This window comes from Suncus etruscus, chromosome 4, assembly GCF_024139225.1.
Source record: "Suncus etruscus isolate mSunEtr1 chromosome 4, mSunEtr1.pri.cur, whole genome shotgun sequence".
In the NCBI taxonomy this organism is placed as follows: Eukaryota; Metazoa; Chordata; class Mammalia; order Eulipotyphla; family Soricidae; genus Suncus; species Suncus etruscus.
Window position 1 is genome coordinate 3,283,763 of NC_064851.1, and position 10,297 is coordinate 3,294,059.

Here is a 10,297-nt window from a genome sequence, read left to right on the forward strand (position 1 = left end):
TGGGGGACCATATGGGATGCCGGGATTTGAACCACTGTCCATCCTGGATCAGCTGCTTGCAAGGCAAATGCCCTACTGCTGTGCTATCTCTCCAACCCCTAATCTTCATATTTGATGTCATTTTTTGTAAAAAATATATATATTTTAAAATATATAAAATGTATATATTCATATTATATTATATATTATAAAATGTTAATATAATATATTATAATTAATATAATATTATTCATATAATATATTCATATTCATATATTCGTACTTGATGTCATTTTTGTAAAAATATATTTTTTAAATATATATAAATATATATTTAAAGATATATATTAAAATTATATAACTGATGAACAATGTTCTTGAAAATGGGATTAGATGCATTCATTGATGGTGGCTTCAAGTTTTTCCTTATTTGCTCCAGAAAATTCACCCACCTTTTGTCCCTTCTTGAAAAACTGGAATGTTGGCATGCATTTGGCTCCACACTCTGAAGCAACGTCCTGGCAATCATCCACATCGACTTCAAGGAACACCACATTGGAATACCTTCAGAGAGGGCATGAAAGAAAGGCTTGATTGTTTTGTAAGGTCCACACCACGTGGCTGAGAAATCAACTACTACAAGTTTATCTCCTGCACTGCTCAAGACTTCTTGAAAAGCATTCTTTTTTTTTTTTTTTTTTTTTTTTTTGTGGTTTTTGGGTCACACCTGGCAGTGCTCAGGGGTTACTCCTGGCTCCATGCTCAGAAATTGCTCCTGGCAGGCACGGGGGACCATATGAGATGCCGGGATTCGAACCGATGACCTTCTGCATGAAAGGCAAACGCCTTACCTCCATGCTATCTCTCCGGCCCCTGTGAAAAGTATTCTTGCTTTCCATCTGCTTCACCATTTTGGTGGTGGCTGGAGAGTGACAGAGGCAGCCGAGAGTCACAAACTCAGGAGGCACAGAACACAACATTTTAAATGGCAGTGGGACCTTATACCCTGAACACCTGGCATAGTGACTTGACTTAGACTTCAGCTGATTGGCCATTGACCATTCACCCCTGAACCGTGGACACCATCTGTGGAAGGAATAAGAACTCTAACAAGGAAGGCTCCACTATCCCCATGGCACTGACTTACTCCAAAGATGGTACTTATGACACCATGACAACCTAGGAACAGCAACAGTCTGCCTTTAGGGCAGGATTCTCTGCAATGCTCCCTAGTGGTTAGACAAAGCCATAAGACGCCTTCAACACAGGACCTGTACAGAAACCAGGATCTAATACTACAGAAACCCGACAGCCACAACTGTGATGGTGAAGGACTGTTTCTGGGACCACAAGAATGTCAAAGGGGTTGTATAACCTGGTAGGCATGAATCTGGAGTTGGTCTTATGCAAAATATTTCAGGAGTGAGGTCTCCCTGTTTTTAGTCCAAAGGTTTCTCCTTCCAATTTCTCTTCTATTTTGCTGTGCCTATGCAAACAACAACAACTGCCACACACATCTTTCTTTTTTCAGTGCATCTACTATTTTTAAAAAAGCATACTAAAGCTTCTCCTATTGTATTATTGGTGATACAATAATTGTCACTAAATAATTGCTAATGAACTCTCCTTTTCTTTTTGCCGCTTTTTAAATTTTTAGATCTATTTTTTTTGTTTGTTTTTGGGCCACACTCGGTAGTGCTCAGGGGTTACTCCTGGCTGTCTGCTCAGAAATAGCTCTTGGCAGGCACGGAGGACCATATGGGACACCGGGATTCGAACCAACCACCTTAGGTCCTGGATCAGTTGCTTGCAAGGCAAACGCCGCTGTGCTATCTCTCCTGGCCCCAGATCTATTTTCTTTATATTTTTGATAATTTCGCTTCCTATCATTCTAAAACAAATATATTATGTTCAGTTATGTCAACTATGATACATTTTCTTTAAATAAATTAGGAATTAGGAAGCTATCACCTCTCCAGGAGTCAGAAGCTTCAGCAGGCAACACGGGACGATATGGCTCCCATGCGGTAGGCTTTTTGGTCAAGCTTAGGGAAGATGCAGTCTCGGCTGCCCCCCACAGCCTTCTCTCTCCTTCCTCCCAGTCCCTGTGGGACGGGGAGGGGACTGCTGAACTTCCGGCTTCCAGCAGTTAGGAAGCAAACCCCTCTCGGGGAGTCGGAACTTCAGCAGGCAACACGGGGATGACATGACTCCATGTGCTCTTCGCTTGGCCAAATCACAGACCAAAGTGGTGTCTCGGAAACAACACCCTCCCTCTTGACTATTTCTAAAACATAAAAGGGACACGTGTCTCTCCTTTGTATATCTCAGAGGTATTCCCTTAACATCTATAACTCTTTTCGAATATCTTCTTATATAGTGACAACTTTGCCCACTGTTTTTTTTTGTTGTTGTTGTTTTTTTGTGTGTGTTTTTTTTGCCCACTGGTTTTTTTTTTATTTGATTGTTTGTTTGCTTTTCCCCCTTTGAGATCTGTTTTATAAGCAATACTGGTAGAAGAGTATCTCTGTATAGAATTCATGTTTGAACCAAGTTATGGGGAATGTTGGACTTTATTCGTCGGACCCCAGATGCACCAACAATATCTTGTGGCATTGTTACTCTTTTGCATAGGCACATTAAAATGGGAAAATAATACATATGCAAAAAAGTTCTTATCTAATAGAGATGGGAAAACAAATTTGGTAATGCAGTTAGGTCTTATAACCTGAACATGGGCATAATGATTTGGCTTAGGTCTCAGAAGAATGGGCTTTGCATATACACCACTGAAAAATGGATACCATCTATGGAAACAACCACAATTGTCTATAACATTACCAGGATCCAAACCTCTAAAAGGGAAGACCTACCATTGCTCTGGCATTGATTTACTCCAAAGAGTGCTCTCAACACCCAGTTGACTCAGCAACAGCCTACTTGCAGGGCAGATTGCTCCGCATCTAATGATGTGCTGAACTAGAGGATGCTCCACATCAGCCTGACTTCGATGAAAGAAATGCATAGAATCCAGAATCTCTAAATATAGGAACCTGATACCAACAACAGCTAAAGTGTGACAAAGTTTCACCAGGACCACGGAGAATGACTCGGGTTGGACAGACTGGAATGCCTAGAGCCCAGAGTTGGTCTTATGCCAATAAACTTCGGGGGTGAGGACTAATTGTAATCAGGCCAAGGATTTTTTCTGTTTTCCCCATATTTTTCTGGGCCTATGCATACAATGGCGATTGCCACTGTCACACCTTTACTATTTTTTTTAACCCTTATCCTTTAAGAAAAAAAACAACTTACTGAACTTAAAAACAAATAACTGTAGTAGAATGCCTGTTTCGAATACAGGCAGGGGATGGGAAGGGGAAGGAAGGCATTGGGAGGGGGGACCGTTACACTGGTGAGGGGGGTGTTCTGTTTGTGACTGTAACCCAATTATAATCATGTTACTTAAATATAAAATCTATTTAAAGAAAAGAGAGTATCTTTAAAAAATAGCCAGAAAAAGGGGCCGGAGAGATAGCATGGAGGTAAGGCGTTTGCCTTTCATGCAGGAGGTCATCGGTTCGAATCCCGGCTTCCCATATGGTCCCCTGTGCCTGCCAGGAGCAATTTCTGAGCCTGGAACCAGAAATAACCCCTGAGCACTGCCGGGTGTGACCTAAAAACCACAAAAAAAAAAAAAAAAATAGCCAGAAAATAAAGACACATAACATGGAGAAAAAGAAATCAAAGAACAGAGATGATAGTAAATTTGTACTGAGAGTAATGAACCAGATAAATATGGAGAAATAAAAAGAATATTAATAAATAAAAAAGAAAATATCAACCTATAATGTTGATATAATACCTATGATGCTGGTATGTTCAAGAAATAAAGTATAGGGGCCTGAGTGGTAGTGCAAGTGGTAGGGCGTTTGCCTTGCACTCAGTGTCCTGTATGGCCCCTTAAGCCAGGAAAGATTTCTGAGTGCATAGCCAGGAGTAACCCCTGAGCATCACCGGGTGTGGCCCCAAAACAAAACAAACAAAAAGAGTATAATGAAAATAAAATATAATGAATTATATAAGATATAATGAGGGGCCAGAACAGTGGCTGAGCAGCAGGGAGTTTGCCTTGCACACAGCTGACCTAGGAGGTACCGCATCCCATATGGTCCTCCATGCCAGCAGCGATTTCTGAGTGCATAGCTAGGAGTAACCACTGAGTGTCACCAGGTGCGCCCCCCAAAAAGATATAATGAAAGGCAAGAAGAGGATTATATGAGAGATTTGATTGGTGTACATATTGTTAGAGTTTTTGAGGCCGAAACCAAGAATTTAATTTTATTCCTAACATAGTGGGAATCTACTGGAGAGTTTGTTTTTATTACTGTTCATGCTGACATGTCGAGATATTTTTATATACAAAGTTATAGTAAAATGTTATACAATTTTTAAAAATTTTTATTTATTTATTTATTTAATCTTTATTTAAACACCATGATTACAAACATGACTGTAGTTGGATTTGAGTCACAAAAAGAACACCCCCCTTCACCAGTGCAACATTCCCACCACCAATACACTCCACCTACCTCAACCCACACCCTCTGCCTGTATTTGAGACAGGCATTCTACTTCTCTCACTCATTAACATTGTTTTGGTGTTTGTTAATGTTCTGACTGCACTCACCTCTTCTCGAGGTGCTTCATCTGGTCCTTCAGACCCCCATTACTGGGAATTATTATAATAATGTCTTTTATTTTCCTTAAAACCCATGGATATGTGAAACTATTCTGTCTGTCTTTCTCTCCCTCTGATTTATTTCACTCAGCATAATAGTTTTCATGCCCATTCATGTATAGGAAAATTTCATGACTTCATCTCTCCTGATGACTTCATAATATTCCATTGTGTATATGTACCACAGTTTCTTTAGCCATTCATCGGTTGAAGGGCATCTCAGTTGTTTTCAGAGTCTGGCTATTGTAAATAGTGCTGCGATGAATATAGGTGTGAGGAAGGGATTTTTGGATTGTGTTTTTGTGTTCCTAGGGTATACCCCTAGGAGTGGTATAGCTGGATTTTATGAGAGCTCAATTTCCAGTTTTTGAAGGAATCTCCATATTAATTTCCATAAAGTTGGACTAGACGGCAATCCCACCAGCAGTGAATGAGAGCTCCATTCTCCCCACATGCCAGCACTGATTGTTCTTGTTTTTTGTGATCTGTGCCAGTCTCTGTGATGTGAGATGGTATCTCATTGTTGTTTTGATTTGCATCTCCTTGATAATTAGTGATATGGAACATTTTTTCATGTGCCTTTAGGACATTTGTATTTCTTCTTTGATAAATTGTTCGTTTCTTCTCCCCATTTTTTGATGGGGTTAGAAGTTTTTCTTGTTAAGTTCTGTCAGTGGCTTGTATATCTTAGATATTAGCCCCTTGTCTGCTGGGTATTGGGTGAATAGTTTCTCCCATTCTGTAGGTAGGTTTTGTATCCTAGGGACTATGTCCTTTGATGAAGATTCTCAGCTTATTATATGTTTATCTCTGCTTCCACTTGTTTGGAGAGTGCTGTTTCCTCCTTAAAGATGCCTTTAGTATCAATGTCGTGGGGTGTTTTACCTATGTGTTGTTCAATATACCTAAATGTTTTGGTTTTTTTTTTAAGTTTTTGAGTCACACCCGGCTCGTGCTCAGAGGTTACTCCTGGCTATCTGCTCAGAAATAGCTCCTGGCAGGCACGGGGGACCATATAGGACACCGGAATTCGAACCAACCACCTTAGATCCTGAATCGGCTGCTCAAGGCAAATGCCGCTGAGCTATCTCTCCGGGCCCATACCTAAATGTTTCGGGTCTGATATCCAGGTCTTTAATCCATTTGGATTTGACCTTTGTGCACGGTGTTAGATGGAGGTCTGAGTTCTCTTTTTTGAAAGCAGCTGACCAGTTGCTTAAATGCTACTTGTTGAAGAGGCTTTCCTTGCTCCATTTTGCATTTCTTGCCCCTTTATCAAAGATTAATTGATTGTATATCTTGGGCACAATCTCTGAATACTCAAGTCTATTTCACTGTTTGAGGATCTATCTATATTTTAGTACCATGATTTGGGGGGGGTGTTGGGTCACACCCGGCAGTGCTCAGGAGTTACTCCTGGCTCCAAACTCAAAAATCACACCTGGCAGGCTCAGGGGACCATATGGGATGCCGGGATTCGAACCGATGACCTTCTGCATGAAAGGCAAATGCCTTACCTCCATGCTATCTCTTCGGCCCCCAGTACCATGATTTTTAATGACTACAGCTTTGTAATTCAATTTAAAGTTTGGGAAAGTGATGCCTCCCATACTCCTTTTCCCAAGGATTGCTCTAGCTATTCATAGATGTCTATTGTCCCAAATGAATTTCAGGAGTGTTTAATGCACGTCTTTGAAGAATGTCATGGGTATCCTTAGAGAAATTGCATTAAATCTGTACAATGCTTTGGAGAGTATTGCCATTTTAATTATGTAAATTCTGCCAATCTATGAGCAGGGTATGTGTCTCCATTTCATGTGTTTTCTTTTATTTCTTGAAGCAGGGTTTTGTAGTTTTCTTTGTATAGGTCCTTCACAACTTTAGTTAACTCCAAGATATTTGAGTTTGTGTGACACTAATGTGAATGGTTTTTTTTTAATATATTTTTATTTAAGTAACATGATTATAGTTGGGTTACAGTCACAAACAGAACACCTCCTTTACCAGTGTAAATTAAATGGTTTTTTTTTAATGTCAATTTCTTCTCTATCATTATTGGTGTATAAGAAAGTCATTATTTTTGTGTGTTAAATTTGTAGCCTGCCACTTTGCTATATAAATCTATTCTTGTGTGTGTGTGTGTGTGTGTGTGTGTGTGTATCACACCCGGCAGCACTCAGGGGTTTTTCCTGGCTCTACACTCAGAAATCACTCCTGGCAGGCTCGGGAGACCATATGGGATGTCGAGATTTGAACCACCGTCATTTTGCATGCAAGGCAAACACCCTACCTCCATGCTATCTCTCTGGCCCAATCTCTTCTTTCTAGAAGATTTTTGGTAGAGTCTTTAGGATTTTCTAAATGTAGTATCATGTCATCTGCAAACAGTGAGGGCTTGACTTCTTCCTTTTATCTGAATGTCCTTGATAGCTTTTTCTTGCCTAATCGCTATGGCAAGAACTTCCAGCACTATGTTGAATAGGAGTGGTTAGAAAGGGCATTCTTGTCTTGTACCAGATTTTAGAGGAAAGGCTTTTAGTTGATCACACTGAGAATAATATTTGCCATTGACTTGTGGTAGATGGCCTTGACTATATTGAGAAAAGTTCCTTGCATTCCCATTTTGATGAGAGATTTTATCAAGAATGGGTATTGGACCTTATCAAATGCTTTCTCTGCATCTATTGATATGATTATATGGGTTTTGTATTTTTTGTTGATATAGTATATTATGTTAATTGATTTACTATGTTAAACAATCCTTGCATTCCTGAAATGAATCCTACTTGATCGTCGAGTATGACCTTCTTGATGAAACATTGGATCCTATTTGCCAGAATTCTGTTGAGAATTATTGCATTTGTGTTCAACAGGAATATTGGTCTGTAGTTTTCTATTTTTGCAATGTCCCTGTCTGGTTTTGGTATCAAGGTGATGTTAGCTTCATAAAAACTATTTGGGAGTGTTCCTGCTTTTCCAATTTCACTAAAAATCTGAAAAGGATTGGGAGTAGTTCTTCTTGAAAGGTTTGAAAGAATTCATTATTGAATCCAAATGGGCCTGGGCTTTTGTTTTGGGGAAGACTTTTGATTACTTTTTAAATTTCCTCAGTAGTGATGGGTCTGCTAAATCATTCTGCCTTTTTTTTGTTTGTTTGTTTTTTGTTTTTTGCTTTTTGGGCCACACCCAGTAACGCTCAGGTGTTACTCTTGGCTATGGGCTCAGAAGTTGCTCCTGGCTTGGGGGACCATATGGGACGCCAGGGGATTGAACCGCGGTCTGTCCTAGGCTAGCACTGGCAAGGCAAACACCTTACCTCTAGCGCCATCATGCCGGCCCCTAGATTATCCTGCTTTAACTGTGGAATTCTTGTAGGAGTCCAAGAATTTATCCATTTCTTTCAGGTTCTCATGTTTTGTGGCATAGAGTTTCTCAAAGTAGTCTTTCATTACCTTTTGAATCTTTGCAGTATCTGTAGTGATCTCCCCCTTTTCATTTCTAATCCATTTTATTAAGTTTCTCTCTCTGTTTCTTTGTGAGTTTTGCTAGTGGTTATCAATCTTGTTTATTTTTTCAAAGAATCAACTTTTGCGTTCGTGGATCTTTCAATTTTATTCCATTTTTTTTGATTTATGCTCTAATCTTTGTTATTTCTTTTTGCCTACCTATTTTGGGTTCCTTTTGTTGATCATTTTCTAATTTTAAAAGCTGTGTCATTAAACTATGTATGTAGGCCCCTTCTTTCTTTCTGATGTGTGCTTACAAAGCTACAAATTTTCCTCTTAGTATGACTTTTGCTGTGTTTCATAAATTCTGATAGTTTGTGGCTTTATTGTCATTTGTTCCAGAAATGTTTTGATTTCCTTTTTTATTTCATCTCTGACTGGTTGTTCAGCAGTGTGCTGTTTAATTTCCAGGTATTAACTTTTTCTTCTGTGATCTTTTGTAGTTCACTTCTAATTTTAGTGCTTTGTGATCTGAGAAGGTAGTCTGTACAATTTCTATCCTCTTGATTTTATGGATATATGTTTTATGGGACAACATGTGGTTTATCCTGGAAAATGACCCATGCGCATTGGAGAAGAATAGGCATCCGTTTTCTGGGGAAGGATGCCCTATATATATCTACTAGTCCACTTTCTTTCATTTCTCTTTTCCTTTTTTTTTTTTTTTTTGGTTTTTGGGGCCACACCCATTTGATGCTCAGGGGTTACTCCTGGCTAAGCGCTCAGAAATTGCCCCTGGCTTGGGGGGACCATATGGGATGCCGGGGAATCGAACCGCGGTCCTTCCTTGGCTAGCGCTTGCAAGGCAGACACCTTACCTCTAGTGCCACCTCATCGCACCCCCCATTTCTCTTTTCAAAGCTAGTATATTCTTGTTGGGTTTCAGCCTGGTTGAGCTATCAAGGCGTGAGAGGGCAGTGTTGAGGTCTCCCACTATTATTGTGTTGCTATTGATGTCTTTTTTCAGGTTTGTCATTGTATTAAATATTTTGCTGGTCCCTCATTAGGTGTGTATATGTTTAAAAGATTGATTTCTTCCTACTGTACATATCCTTTGATTAGTACAAAATGATCATCTTTGTCCCTTATAACTTTTCTGAGTCTAAAATTTGTGTAATCTGATATTCATATAGCCACTCCAACTTTTGTAAGAGAGTTGTTTGCTTGCATAATTTTCCTTCAGATCTTTATTTTGAGTCTATGTTGTTCTGTCTATTTAGATGTGTTTCTTGTAGGCAACAGAATGTTGGCTTCAGCTTTTTCTTTTCTTTTCTTTTTTTTTTTGGGGGGGGGGGTCACACCCGGCAATGCTCAGGGGTTACTCCTGGCTCTACACTCAGAAATCTCTCCTGGCAGGCTCAGAGGACCATATGGGATGCCTGGATTCGAACCACTATCCTTCTGCATGAAAGGCAAATGCCCTACCTCAATGCTATCTCTCTGGCCCCTGGCTTCAGCTTTTTGATCCATTTTGCCACTCTGTTTCTCTTAACTGGTGCATTTAGTCCATTGATGTTGAGAGAGATAGTTGTCATGGAATTTAGTGCCATTTTTGTGTAGAAGTTTGTTGTGTCTGTTGGTCTGTCTTGTCTTAAAGTAGAACTTTCAGTTTTTCTTTTAAGGCTAGTTTTGAATCAGTAAAGTTTCTAGCTGCTGTTTATCTGTGAAGCTATGTATACTTCCTTCAAACCTGAAAGTGAGTCTGGCTGGGTGCAGTATTCTAGGTGAAGCATTCATTTCATTGAGTTTTATCACTATATCCCACCACTGACTTTGGGCCTTAAGGGTTTCTTGTGACAGGTCTGCTATAAATCTGAAGGATGCTCCTTTGGGTTTTTTTTTTTTTTTTTGGCCACACCTGTTTGATGCTCAGGGGTTACTCCTGGCTAAGTGCTCAGAAATCGCCCCTGGCTTGGGGGGACCATATGGGACGCTGGGGGATTCAACCGTGGTCTTTCCTTGGCTAGCCCTTGCAAGGCAGACACCTTACCTCTAGCGCCACCTCGCCGGCCCCAAGGATGCTCCTTTGAATGCAATTTTCCCTTTTTTTTTTTTTTTTTTTGCAATTTCC

At 39.9% G+C, this 10,297-nt stretch overlaps 1 pseudogene; it reads right to left on the reverse strand.

The window, feature by feature from the left end:
* Nucleotides 1–368: 368 nt before the first annotated feature.
* Nucleotides 369–673, reverse strand: LOC126006356 (thioredoxin-like; annotated as a pseudogene).
* Nucleotides 674–10,297: the final 9,624 nt, after the last annotated feature.